At 44.9% G+C, this 14,845-nt stretch overlaps 1 long non-coding RNA gene across 1 annotated transcript; it reads right to left on the bottom strand.

Annotated features, from left to right (window-relative positions):
* Window positions 1-2,739: 2,739 nt before the first annotated feature.
* On the bottom strand, window positions 2,740-4,334 carry LOC135366920 (uncharacterized). Its single transcript, XR_010414321.1, has 3 exons — window positions 3,967-4,334; window positions 3,762-3,849; window positions 2,740-2,827 (listed from the first exon to the last, which is right to left on the bottom strand). It is a non-coding gene; the product is annotated as an uncharacterized LOC135366920 (long non-coding RNA).
* Between the last annotated feature and the right edge of the window lie 10,511 nt (window positions 4,335-14,845).

Here is a 14,845-nt window from a genome sequence, read left to right as displayed (position 1 = left end):
CTGCTTTCATCGCACCTCAGGGTACGAATCTATCTTTGTACCTTTTCGGGACGGTTAGAATAAGCTTTCGTTTTCTTTTTGCATGCAGCTCCGTGAAATGAAACGATTGACAGAAAAGACAAAAGGCGATCCAGTCCCATGTACCTGGATTGTCAGTACAATGTGTAGCCTGAGATACCATTTCGCGACTCAATTTCGTAGACATCCAGCGTGTGTTAAGTTCGCCCACCATGTTAATGACGGGCCCGTCTGTAGACGTTCGTTCATTCTGCGTTATTCGACCACGGTTTTGCGTCTTCCTCGACGACAGTGGATCACGGCCCTCTAAACAAAATCGCATATGGTCATATCGCATCATATACGGTGGTTTAGCCTGGGCGGAAAGGAACTGATTTGTTGAAAGCGGGAGGCGTACGCCTTTTTTGTACCGCTTATGCAGTACATAATTGGCACAAAAGAGACGTACTCCTCCTGTATTCAACATATCAGGGGGGAGAATGATGTAACTAGGGATGATAGTTGGCTAGGATCGCGCTATGTGTTGAAGTTCATTTTTAAGATTGTGCGGTTCCGCAGGCGTGTCAACAAAATGCCGCCGAGTTGCAGATTTTGTTCAATGGGAGAGCGGCGCTGTCAATGTTGCCAGACGGCAGTCGGCATAGTGCCGGGGTAAATGAATGCAATATTCTGAGCGAAGCTATTCAGTGACTCTCGGTCGCAAGACTGGTACCACCTCCCGACTTGACAGAGTGATAATTTTCTCTTAAGCGTAAGTTGAGGGAGCGTCCCGCTTGCCCAACGTAGACCTTTTGACAGGAGAGAGGAATGCAATAGATGATATTGGCAAGACATGTAGTGTACCGCGTAGAATGTTTAACCTTACAAGAAGCTATTACTAGCAGAAATTGTAGCACACAACCCAGAAAGTTGACAAGGGGCAGACAAGACAATCCGTACTCCATGTCTCCCGGCAACTTTCTTAATGTTACGAGACAACTTATGCACGTACCGTACAACTTCTACTTTTCTCCCGTCAAATTTGTCCAAAATCTTTTCATTTTTATTGCTTCCATTTAGAGAGTTTACTTTTCTAAGTAACGTGTCTACAACTGCCTTAAAGGGACCGAAAAGTGAATATAAACCTATCGAAACTTCATGTTCAGCGAAAAGCTTGAACCTTCAAAAGTTCAAATATCAAAGAACTCCACTGAAATCGCTGTAGTTTTTCTGTAATCGAATTTTCCATGATTGCGCGTCCCGGGACCTAGTAGGAAACCGAGCAGTCTGTCAACAATTGCATCACCTCGCGCCATCTGCCGAGGACGCATGTAATACGCGCACTTCTGCTGGCGCAAACGAAAGTGGCAGTGGGCATTTGTGAATTGTGACCACTTTCTACGTCGAGAATGTCGAACCTCTTGAAGATGAGTGCGCTGGAATTCCGCATTCGAGAACTATCGCTCACACAGTACTTCTGTTCGTGCGATAGCGTGCTGGAAAGTGTGTTCTTCGCAGCAGAAGATTCCTCGTCCAGAGATTTACCGGCGTCGCATTCGTCCTCACCAGTACCACACCGCGCCGTGAACACGGACTGGTTTGTGAAGTTTACATGTATCAGGGAGAAGCACTTATGTAAGCCGAAACAAGCGCTGTTTTTTCGTCGGGCAGGTGTTCATGTTGGAAATGGAAACCGATGGATACCACGGAGCAGTGTTTTTGGTGCCGAGAGGTCGAGAATGCGTGTGCGAAGCAGACAGACAATTGCATCACAACTAACGAATATTTCAAAATACTGTACCTGGACACCAAAGTACTGCAAGTGTCTTTTACATACATCCGAGAAACTGAAGAGCATGGCAACATACGCGGAAGCGCCGTGTGGTCTTTACGCGCTACTTGGACGGTAAACTGGACGGAAAACCCTTATATCTGCAGGAAATTCCGTTACATCACCTGTCGGCTATTCACAAGGAGGATATGGGGTGCTCTGAGAAAGTACAATAGAAAGTATTCTTTTTGCCTGCGTCGTGCATGCTATTAGGTACGCTTTCCCCATCACTGTGCAGACTTGTAGAAATGTATATATTGAACTTGAGAACATGAGACATATTGAACATCTTTCATCTGTATATATTGATGTCAGCAAATTTTCATTTCTTGCTTGCTGCAAGTTTCTGCAGTCACAACATATTATTATTAGTTTGTTCCTGGAGGGTTTAGTGACCTGGGGGCATATCTGTATTTGTAGATTATACTCATGTCTTGTATATATGAGGAGTAAATAAGATAATTTTCATCAGTGTCACTCAGCTGAACTGTGTTCATAACGTTTTAATATACTTCTTATTGACCAGATTTCCAAATGCTAATTAATATTTGAACCGACATTGGGATTTAACACTTAAAATTAACTCTGTTTTGCTAAAAGGAGTACTTGTAACTGATTCATTATCGTATCACCAACTAACATTTCTCAAGAAGGACTTCAGGGCTGACTTCAAGTATTGCAACCCTTGATCTCGGTTCAAAGTTAACCATGCAGCATTGGTGTGGGCAATAATACTCCAAAATGGCTAAATAATGTATTGTGTTCTCTATAAGTTCTCTGTTACCGTAATTGAGATGTACTTTTGTAAAGTACTTTTGACAGCCCTGCAAATTGAAACTGGCTTCAGTGTACACGACAAACGCATCGTAACATTTAATTGAAATATAATGTGTCACAACTCAAACTATATCTTTCTTTTTTTATTGTCCAGGGATTTAGGAAACAGAGTAAGACTTCCTGCCCTGTGACGTTTTGACGTACTTGATAGAGTTGTAAAACCTGCAACAAAACAAACAACAGAAGTATAAACAGTTTTGTCTTTCCCTTTTGAATTTAACAAGAAAGTTATATTTTACCATTTGTGCACTTTTGTATTCTCTGTTGAAGAAAATATTACAGGAACAATAATGCTACAGATAAATTCAACAATGACCTGTCATCTTGATGAAGATGAGAACTTTTCTTCGCGTGTACTAAGTGAGACAAAAGAAATGTACTATGAAGGTTGTACAAAAACAGCAAATCTCCGTCGACTACAATTTTATATATGTGGATGTCACCACATCGTGTAGTTTCCATCCAAAATTAGGACTAGGCAAGGTTGGTTGGTTGTTGTTAGTAGGTTGTTGGCGTGTTGATGTGCTATACCATTATATCACATCCATATATATGAGGGGCAAACACAGTAGACAGCGTGATGGCTGCGAACTCTCAATTGAAGATTTATTCAACAGAACAAGAAACCTAAAGCATGAGTAGAATAAGGCAGTGCCAATGCAATGCATGGAGAACCACGTTAATCTCTGAGAAGGTAGGATCGGGAGAGCAATAAAGAGAAACGACCGTTGTGTCTGAGATAGAGGAACTCTGCAAATTTAGGACCAATATGATGTGGTAACCTTGCATGGCTCACTGCAGCTGTGACACACTTTGAACAATTCCAGTAGTGGGGCTTCAAAGACAATGAACTTTCGCTGTTTCACTGGGAATTCAAGTGTAGAGGATGCATCTCTAGAAAATTAATTAGCGTTCCTTAGTCTACCTCAACAGGAAGTTTCCCTCTACCCTTCAAAGGAGCTAGTAGTTCTCATCGGTTTCTTCTCCTACTGTTGACGTCATACTAATGTTCTGCAGCTGTCCAAAGACTCCAAAAATGTCACAAAGTCTGCAACACGTAAAAAATCTAGTGCTTCCATCTGTGGACTTTGCATACCTGTTTTCAGCTATTTCTGCCATGTCAACTTGAGTGCCTGGATCACACACACGAAGCAGTCTGGCGCCACTTCAACACTGGAAGGCCCCTAAAATTAAATTTGTGTGTTGACAATGTTCAGCACGGGACAAGTAGGATAACATAAGTTAAATGGAATACGTCATCGCTATATTATAATTTATACATGTGTAACACCTGTACATACCCAAGACGTTGTGTTGAACTCGTCACCTCGGTGAGGCAAAATCACTGGTACTGAACGGCAATTTGTTTCGGACGTCTTCTCAATTCGCTTTCTACGGCATCTTCGTAGTCATCGGCAGCAAAATGAGCTCAGCACACACGACACGACTGCGGTATCTAATTGCCGAGTGTTTCGAACCACATTCGTCTTCGCGCACTGGTCTGAGGAATCTTGTGCTAGAACACGCGCGTCGTCGGAGATGAACGAAGATGGTTTTTGCCTCCCCGAACACCAAAACTACACCAGGCATATGTAGGTCTCTCTAATACGTGACACAGCAGCCACAGACACGTCATTCACTTCCATTTTCTGCTTCGCGCGACCAACACGACCACTCACAACCCCACGACGTAGACAATAAACGCGATAGCGATAACACACAGATGGCCTTGCAGATGGCGCGGCGGAACGTATAGCTCGTAGCGGCGAAGTAGCTGAATGCTTTATTAATGCTTTATCAATGTAGAAACTATGGAATTGAGCGTCATTTTTAAACTGGCGTTTAGCTGTAAGATAATGCACGTCAACTTTGTTCTCTACAAAATTGACTCTCACGTGGTAAGGGTTGACCAATCCCTGGGAGCCCTGGACCCGAAACCCAAGTTGCTCTTTTTCGCCGTTTCTTGGCAGCACCGCCCATGTTCCGGCAATCTTCAAAATATTTATATGTAAAAATATGCCGAATTGAGAAGTAATGCTTTCTGTGTGTTATCAAACAACAATGTTGTGCACGATAGTGGGCAAAAATATGGGGGTTATTTTTCACTTTACAGGCCCTTTAAGTACAGTATCAGGATAGCCTGACGTCTTTAGACGTTCAACCTGTAAAGAGAATCTCATCTGGAGCCCGCCTTCCTAAGTGCATTCTCCAGGCAGTGGGAGACAATGCTCCTCTTTACTAACTTTGAGTGTGATGACTGAAAAGGTGGAAGCAGCTTCTTAGAACGTAGGGAGTATGACCAACACATATGGCATAGGTTCGAAAAGGTCAACTCAAGATCCAAGCACCGCATGGTTCTCTGGGATGCCAGCTCGCTAGTAAAACTAAGTGCCTCACTACAGGACTGAAACAGTTGGAGAATATAGCAAGACATAGACTCAAGAAGGTTCCCAGGAACTAAATTCATTACGATTAAAAAATCATCTACGTACCTCTTTTTTTTTACAATCCCATTATCAGGTAACACACGGTTAAAGCCATTATCAAACTTCGAGAGATAAATGTGGCCCAGAACAGGCGCTACACTTGACCCAATATAAATGCCTCGTCTCTGTAAATAGAGCGTATCGTTGTAGTTCAGAAACGTCGAAGAAAGAAAGGTCGTCAAAAGCTGTAGAAACGAATCTACACCTATGTCACATTCACTCCAAAAAGGAAGTAAGCCCCAGTCACCTATCAGTTCCCGAACTGAAGACAACATTTCAGCATGCGGGACACAGTAAAACAATTCCTCTATATCCAAATAAATAGCTTTGTTAGCACAAGGTTTACACTCACGAAGGATATCCACAACTTCACTGGATGCCTGGACAGCAAACGAGTCACAAGTGTTAAGAGTATTCAGGTCCTTCTTTAGATACTGGCCAACAGACTTTTACCAAGTGCCTGCCTCAGTCACTATAGCCCTTTAGGATCAGTCACTCTTGTGCGTTTTCGCAGAAAAGAACATTCTTATCGCGTCAAACTTTGACCCACGTACTCTCCTTGCTAGGCTTCCAAGATTTCACTCATGGAGAAGCCTTAGTGTAGTGGCCTTTACTTTCTTTGGGTTTGCCGACGTGGGAAGAAAATTCTTGTGAATGGCCAATTCAGCCTTCTCATCCAGCAGGCGAGATGGGAATACAACAAATCCACATTCCTTGTCTGCCTGAAGAAGACTAAGATCATGTTCCTTGAAGTACTTGGTTACGGTCCGCATCTTGGCCGCATCTCCTTTAGTCGATATTCTGCGCGAACTAAGGAGACAGTCCACCCTTTCAGACATAAGAGGCTGGATGACACAAGAGAATGTTCTAGGATAAATTTTGGCCCTTTCTTCAAGAGCCTATCATTGGATGGGTCATGAATGGATGGGCCCTGAATCTGTTGATACGGACGTCCCCTTTCGCCGAGATCATGGCCTTCGGTTGTCGAATGTGAAAATTTCGATGTAATAACGTTCTTCCGTTTTCCACTTTGCTTACCAACTGTAACTTCTCCCCCTCTGTCTAGTTTTGACCATGCTTTTCCATACTGCAATCGTTCAGAAACATCGACCAAATGCAAACGACATGTAGCCGCCTGCAAGAAGTCTGACGTTCATTTTAGTGAAAATAATGGCTTCACATTGCTGTGAATACAAGCCAAATCTTCTCAGTTCGATAACACAAATAATCACTTGCAAGGATCGCCAATTCCACCCCTCGGCACCAAGTTTGCGAAGCAGACGATGGCATCCACCGTCCTCGGAAGGGAATCTGTGCATGCAGGCGACATACAGATGAGACACGAAACGGCGTAAAGGATAAAGACATTCGAATGTGCACATTGACAGCACCAATGTATTTTCCGTTACCTTTGCTGTACTCAGCGCCACTTCCACGGAAGTAAGGTGAACGGACTCTGCCGCGCCGCCGTTGAGAACGCGTGGTCCCGATTGCCCGAATTGTTTTCCCAGGTATTGCCGATTTGTTTGCGTCAGGTACTTGCTCCCCTCAAATGACGTTCATGCAGTGCGCTATTTCAGATGTATTGATGTGTCCACTGTGAGCAGGAAAACAAAAATATTCTGATAACTAAACACGATTGTCGTGTGTCTGTCTGATGATGTGTGTGTGTGTCTCTCTGAATTTTTCGCCTTTTGTTGGTGGAAAGAGAGAAGGTTTTATTTTCAGATTGTGGGGAAGTCGCCGTGAAGGGGGCTCCGCCTTGGCATGAAGGCTTGGATGTCTCCATTAGCATAGTGGGCTCGCAGGTAAGAAGCTGCCAAGAATCGGGGAAGTACGGTAATTTCTTATTTGAGATAAAAAAGACACCCGAAGAAGCACAAAGGTGTTCTTCGACATCGTACAGGAGGGTATAAGTTACATCACCGGTAACGCACGACTGCGAGATGTACATTGATGAATTATGTGCATTAATTATTATAACTTCACACGAACAACTCGCAGCGTAGAGAAATTAGGTCATTGAGCTGGTTAATCCATGTTTGCAATCCAGCCGTTGCACGAGAACTACGTCGTGCGCGTTTCTACCACCCACTTAGGGAAACGGTAGCTTTATGTCATAATTGTGATGCATCCCGACCGATGCATGCGACCACATATCCCGTTCACAGTGGCGTTCCACAAGGAAGCGTACTCAGTCCATTGCTCTTCAACATCATTATGGCTTCACTCCCCTTGCAGTTACGTGAACACATCCACATAACAATATATGCTGACGACGTATGCATCTGGACCTCAGCTTTCCGCCGCGATACGATCCAACAACGTCTGCAGACCGCTCTAGACACTATTGTATCCGACCCCGCCGACCGCGGGCTCTCGATCTCACCAAGCAAAACGGTAGCTATGGCCTTTACGCACCGTTCTTTTAGCAAGTACCCTTTATATGTTGGGGGTCTACCGCTAAAGTTTGTCCCGCATTATAAATACTTGGGCATCATCATAGACAGAGGGTTGACATGGTCGAAACACCTCAAGTCAATATTGACCAAAACCAACAACTATACCAACGTGCTACGACGCGTCGGTGGAGCATCCTGGGGGTTGACGTGTGCTGACCTGCGTCAGCAACACTGCTCCGTCATAATAGGAATCCTAAGGTACAGCTTGCCGGCCCTACACGGCCTCAGTAGAAACGGAGAGATGGAACTCCTACGGATCCAAGCACGTAGTCTCCGAGTATGCCTAGGAGTTCCTAGGACCACTGAGACATACTCCGTCTTAGCTTAGGCGAAGGAACCACCGGCGCATGTCCTGCGAGACAGAGAGACACTCCGTACCTACACGCAATTTCTCACCCGACACCAATCACATTACCTCCAGTCTATCGAGTCGAACTGCCCCTCGTCTACGTTCGGAGCTGCAGTCTCCCGTCTAAAAAGCTGCGTACCATCGTCCACTGCGCATTTCTCATATGCTCCAACTATGTGGACCCTTTGTACCCCTACAGTCCACACGGACATCCCTGGCCTAGCAAAGAAGAGTAACGTGCCCCCTATCACCGCGCGCCAACTTGCGCTGGAACATTTAGCCACTGTTCACCACCAACGAAGGGAAGTGTACACTGACGGATCTGTGGTACCAGGGAGTTCAACGGCCGCATTCTACGTGTCGAGTTGTAACATCCGGCAAGGACTTAAGCTACCTCATGAAACATTTCCACAGAGGCAGAGCTCTACGCCATCTATGCAGCATTGTCGTACATATCGCGTTCATCAGCGGACAATTGGACCATTCTCACTGACAGCAGGTCAGCATTACAGATGATAGCCTCATACTGTGCAAATACGATCAACGACATCTGCACAAGGATCGCAAAGCGTTACAATGAATTACTCGCCTCAGGCCACAGTGTCTGGTTCCAGCGGGTGCAAGGTCGTATTGGCCTGCACGGGAACGCATATGCTGATGACGCTGCGCGCCGCGCTCATGAGGAAGGTGAGCTAATTGCATCAGTACCGATGTCGTCGTCCGCCAGCAGAATTCAGGTGCGGCGGCTCTGCGCATGCAGCACACAACAACTCATAGAGAATGCTGTGCCTGAAAACACATTCCTGCACTCCATCGCGCCGAAGATGGAATACACGACCACTCTGCTGCTCACCCGAAGGAAATCGTACATCGTATCGTACACCGTTTACCGTTAAACGTAACCCGAACACCGTCATTGCTATTCAAGATGGGCCAACTGAACTCCTCAGCATGCGCAACCTGCAGGGTGGAAGCAGACACAGCGCATCTACTATTGCACTGCAGACGTTACGACACTGCCCGCGACACCCTCAAAGGACGCCTGACTGCTCTGGGACACACACACATAGACCTTTCTGTACACACATAGCGCGCGATTGCGAAAAGATCGCGTCCTGCGAATTTCGATTACAGAGCTTTAAACATACCCTTCTCTCCATTCCCTTAAGTGGCCCCTTGTGGCTTTTCAGCACAACCTTTGTTTCCTTTGGGGTAGCTTCCACCTATGACTCGAAAACAAGGCAGCATAAGCTGCAAAAAAGGATTATACCTGACCAGAAAATATTAATTCATTACTGGAGACACCATGTTCACTTTTATTAAAGTACACTCCTTTTGATCGCTTTTTATTAGAGTATTCCACCATCAACAGCGTATTGCCGCGCAGCACGTTTCGCGGAGGTAGTACCAGAGGTTTGTGTTCGCGGAGGTTTGTGCACACAAGCGCTGACAGCGGGTGGGGAGGGGGGGGGGGCTGCGGTCCTAAGGCCCACCGGAACCTTCCGAGGGGGGCCAGGCCCCCTGCAAGATGCGAGGAATATCCGAAATGTCGTATGCTTCATGCAAGAGAACCTGACAGTCTTGTCAAAATTTCCCAAATGACAAGAAATCCTAGGCACCCGGACGACATCCGTGGATGAAGTGGGGGCAATGTACCCTGTAGCGTGAAGCATTTGCGCCGGGAAGGAGGTCACATTGTGCCGCAGCCCCCTACGGCGGATTGAACACTCTCCGCCTATGTTTGTACACTTGGTACAGGATTCAGTACATGTATCTTCTCTTTAAGGAAGTGATCCCGAGGACGATTTCAACCTAGTGTCCCGTGGGGTTGTGACGCCCACAGCTACTGGATTTGGGGCTCGCTTTTCTGGCAGGTATCTTGTTGTTTTTTTATCTTTATATTATTATAAATATATTATCTTTTTTTTGGGGGGGGGGGGGGGGGTGCCGGGCAAAATCCCTGATTTAACGCTTTTAAGCCGCATGCTTGTGCTGAAGTAACTTGGCACTGTTAAGCATGAAACTGAAAATCAAAGCGATAGTGTGTAATGTAGAACTCAGTGTCGTTCAAGACGTCGATGTTGGTCAATACACACTGCAGACGAGACCCCGATTTTCTCTTCAGTTCCCAAAACTGTAGCATAGCGATTGACATGTAGGACGACATATGAGAAATTAAGTGTCACTAAAACGTCGCTATTACCTTGAGCAAACTGTCACTCATTCACAATAATAGTCCCGGAACCTTTGGAGCCCCACCGTGTCCCTCCAGCAAAGCGTCCCCCCCCCCCCTTGCAATCACATACACAAAGGATTCTTCCTTGACACGTATGCAGATAAAGTTTTCTTAGCCCCAAACTATATGGCACCCACATAGCGCGCGATTGCGAAAAGATCGCGTCCGGCGAATTTCGATTACAGAGCTTTAAACATACCCTTCTCTCCATTCCCTTAAGTGGCCCCTTGTGGCTTTTCAGCGCAACCTTTGTTTCCTTTGGAATAGCTTCCACCTATGACTCGAAAACAAGACAGCATAAACTGCAAAAAAAGGATTATACCTGACCAGAAAATATTAATTCATTACTGGAGACACCATGTTCACGTTTATTAAAGTACACTCCTTTTGATCGCTTTTTATTAGAGTATTCCACCATCAACAGCGCATTCCCGCGCAGCAGATTTCGCGGAGGTAGTACCAGGGGGAACGCGAGAGCTGCGCCGCGACCAAGAATGATTGGATGAATTTGGACGTCATTCTCCAGCCGAGTTCAGTCTCGTTACTTCTCCTCGTGACATCCGCAGAAGCCACACAAGGAGCCCATTCCAAGCATCGGCCACTACGGAGGCATCCATCCTCCGCTACATTGGACGATCCGAGCCATGACGTAACTTTTGCTGGCTAGTTGCCGCGCCGTCGATCTCAAGTTCGATCTCAAGTGAGATCGCTGTGAGAACGGTCTCAAAATGCTTTGTGAAGTCATTTCTGTCTCAAATTTGAGATGTTACTCATTTGCGAAACGAACTCAGCGTGAGATCATGCTCATCATCATTTTGTTTTCTGCAAACGGTCCCTGGTGGCACAAAATCGCGTCACGTTATGGTGCGACATGTCAAAAAGATGTAGTTAACCCTGTAAGGTGTTCCATCAAAGTGTCACTTATGACGACATAGAAAAAAAAAATGGGTCTGCGTACAACTGGAGACGGCAAAACGTCTTAGGGACAATATTAAAGCCAGAAGTATGTTAGATACGGAAGCCTATCAGTTTTGACCCAGTTCGGCTGCGGGGAAAAATATGAGCCCGACCCGCCGCCTTCCTCCTTGTGTTCTCCTTGAGCACATGCTGATGAGCCTTCATCTATACCGATCGCTTTCAAAAATCATTTTCTTACTAGCAAGATGTATAGCGGAGCAAATAAGCTCGCTGGTTATTCAACTTATTCAACACTTCGAGAAAAAAGAAGGAACGTTTCTTAAGGCAAGTAACGGATGGAGAGAAGGAGTGTACAGGCAACCCTCGATTTATGAACGGCCAACGTTTCTCGACAAAATCGTTCATAAGTCGAGGAATTCATATATCGTGGTATGGATGGACCGACAGAGCTAGAGAACGGTATGGGCAATGCCTCGTGATGTGGGATAACGTTGATCTTCGAACAAACTTTTGCATAGCGCTCCCCACAATCGTGGATAGATGCTTCCCCAATCACCATTATCAGTCTATTTGCTTTTATTGTTTTTAATAGATGTAGGGCAGTTGTCAAAATGGACTTAAAACCACACACATAAAAGAGCCAGAGGGAGGACGTTGAAATAAAAATAGTCGCTGCATACTCGTTGGCGCACTGCCAAACGCGTACGACATGTCACAGAACATTAGCATATGAAGGGCGATATCTACGCTATTGACTGGACATCATTTGCGTAGCGCACGACGGCAAACCCGACCATAGGTTGCCATGGGCCTTCTACAGAAATACGGATTTCGCCTGCATGGCTGCACAACATGGCTGGAGGCTGAGGCTGGAACAACACTGAAAGCCTATCTTGTGCTGTTCCTTTTGTGATGTGTCTGTTAGCCTTTCATCAAAGCTCACTGACATGTTGCCAGCGAAATAATGTAGAAAATAGTTAAAAAGTGGGCTGTTTGGTGGTTCATACTTTGAAATCGATAAAGAAATTGTGCCGCGGAAGAAACAAACACACGACACAAACACACAACACAGATCAATAGATAATGTAAAAAAATAAATAAGGTACATACTGCCACGAATCATCATCGCGAAACTTCCAGGGCAGGCACGAAACGGTACATCTCATCCCGACGCATGCTGAAGAAGAAGCAAGAAGCTTCCAGACACATCGCCTGCTCTCTGGCAAACGCACATGCTGTTTCTAGACTTTTCGGCGCGACGCTTAAATGCTTGTGCGCTCCAAGCTGGAGCATTCGTTCTTTGGACCGAGTTGTGTTCAGAGAGCTATCACTCTTGTGTTTTGCTACCAAGTAGTCTAATAAACCGTTCGCTGTTTATTCGACGACTCGCCGACCCATTTCGCTTCGTGACAATACTATGTGAACTTATGTTATCAGTTTCCTTGTCTTTTAGCCCCAACGCTTCTGCATTTTCTTCAGAGTATCAAGCACGACTCGTAAAACACCGTTATTCTAAATCACGGGTCAAATGTTTTTGGTCTCTCTCTGTGATCTTTAATAGTTTGTGAAATCGAAGAAGGTCGATCAGCCCGATTCAACTTTGGCCATTAAATGACCCACCAGTGCATTGATTTCTGAATAGAATAGTAGAATCTGAAGCAAATATTACTTCAATTATTTTATTTTACTCGGTGAACGCTAGGTGAAGACATTTTCCTTCTCTTTCCATCTTCATAGCGTTAACCTGCTGAAGACTCCTCAGTAGCACTTGCATGTCTGCTTCAGCGCACCTTTGCAATAGCCTCCTTTGTAGCCACGAATACCTTTGCAGTGGCTGTGGCACTCGTACTGGTTAAATGGACAGCCGTAGCCACCTAGTTTATAAAGAGAATTATCGTGAATTTGCAATACTCAGCACGAAATTCTAAATGACTAACGTACTGCGTTTCTTATGTGATATTTTGATGCATACCCCAAACTACGGCTAGCAGTTCCATTATCACCGCCCTGCCATACGTACCCCAAACAATCGCATTCAATAGCAATATCAGTTTGAGCCCTCTCGCGATCATCATATTCACGATACCCAACACCATGTTCATATAATTTATTTGTTTACAGTTTAATTATAATTATATTGTTTGAGGGTACAGCACAAAGAAGGAAAAAACATGATGCACAAAATAAAAACAGTCAGTGTTTAAGATACCAATTGAAAGAAACTGTAAAGTGAAATTTAACCACCTTGATTTTATGTGCCACCAGGTAGAACATGTCTTTGTGATGACTAAGGCGGGAGTTCATTCAAAATACATATTTTTCGGGTGCGTTCTAGCGGATATTCTAAGGTTTCTCCGCACACTACCAATGACAACGATACAAATCTGCAATGTTTTGTGCGCCATACAATTACATAGTTGAGCGATGAGGGAAGAGCCTGCGCCCTTGCAGTTCGATCGATATAATTGCATGTTTCGGCATATTTCTTCCTGATCGTCATATAACATCAGGGTTGTATATGATGTATATTTCGACGCCAGTTGAACCATTTATTAACGTCTGCTATTCCCTTTTTATTTTGCCATTGCTCACGTTATTTAAAAGAATGGGGGGGGGGGGGGGGATCGGTCCAACATCCGTATTCCAGCTGCAAATCGAAGCTACTGCGCTGCTTTTAGGCTGCTTCGCACAACGCAATCAGTGGGTTCGGCTAGCCAGAACCTACTTCTGAAAACAGAATGCGCGACAAGTAGTCAGTGAGTGCAAGATGTGCGTGATAAAAATAAGGGAATCACAGTACTTCAGTCTGGGAGCGTCGTTCTCGAAGTCAATGAACAGCCCAATGAAGAGCTGTCTGCACATGGCGCATGGTATGTGGCTAGCTAGTTCGCGGGAATAACATCCAGCGACGTAGCGCACATTTTCCCGGTACATGGCTTGCTTAACGGCAAAATATTAAGCGCTTAATCGTGTCACGTAAAAATATGTACGTGTGTTTGTCAACTTTTTTAAAACCTCAGTATGGCTATGGCGGCATACTGCAATGACGAACCAGGAATGTCTAGGTGTGCAACGTACATTCCAACTACCAATAAGGAGTGTGTATTTTCATTTGTAGAACATTTTTAGACAATTTTGATATCTATACAACTGCAAGGTAGCGAGAGGTACCGGAGCAAAATTCTCGGCATCATGATATTTATGCAGATCTTATGCATATTTTGTATATTTAGACGTTTCGCGCCGCATACCTGCGTGTATATTTCGGAGGTTTTTGTTTTTCATAAAGTCCCGGGCTCTAGTGATCGCACACAATACTTCCTATTTTTCATACTAACCAATTTAAAAGACTGATAATTTCGCCACAGACGTCCACCAAAAGAAACATTAGAGGCCGCACCGGATTGGCGGACAAGTATATCTCGATATTGAACTACTGCGTAACGCATCCGAGACATGTTACTAATTACTGCTATTGGACCTGTCTTTAAGAATAACAGAAACACTTGAGAAGTTCGGTTTAAACTGTCGTGACCTGTAAGAATAGCTGCCCATCTCTTGTCTTTTCTCCATCTCTCAGCGTCTGTGTGTCGTCTGCTCCCTTACCATTACACACAGTCACGACGCTAGTAGGGTGACGAGAAAATGAAAACTGTGCAAATCTCTTGCTATCGCTGCTGTGTCCAGACTTTGCATTCAGGCAATTTCTACACTTGTCTAGTTTACGTT

Source organism: Ornithodoros turicata, chromosome 1 (assembly GCF_037126465.1).
Source record: "Ornithodoros turicata isolate Travis chromosome 1, ASM3712646v1, whole genome shotgun sequence".
In the NCBI taxonomy this organism is placed as follows: Eukaryota; Metazoa; Arthropoda; class Arachnida; order Ixodida; family Argasidae; genus Ornithodoros; species Ornithodoros turicata.
The sequence above is the reverse complement of the archived record's forward strand: the minus strand, read 5'-3'. Positions and strand labels throughout refer to the sequence as shown.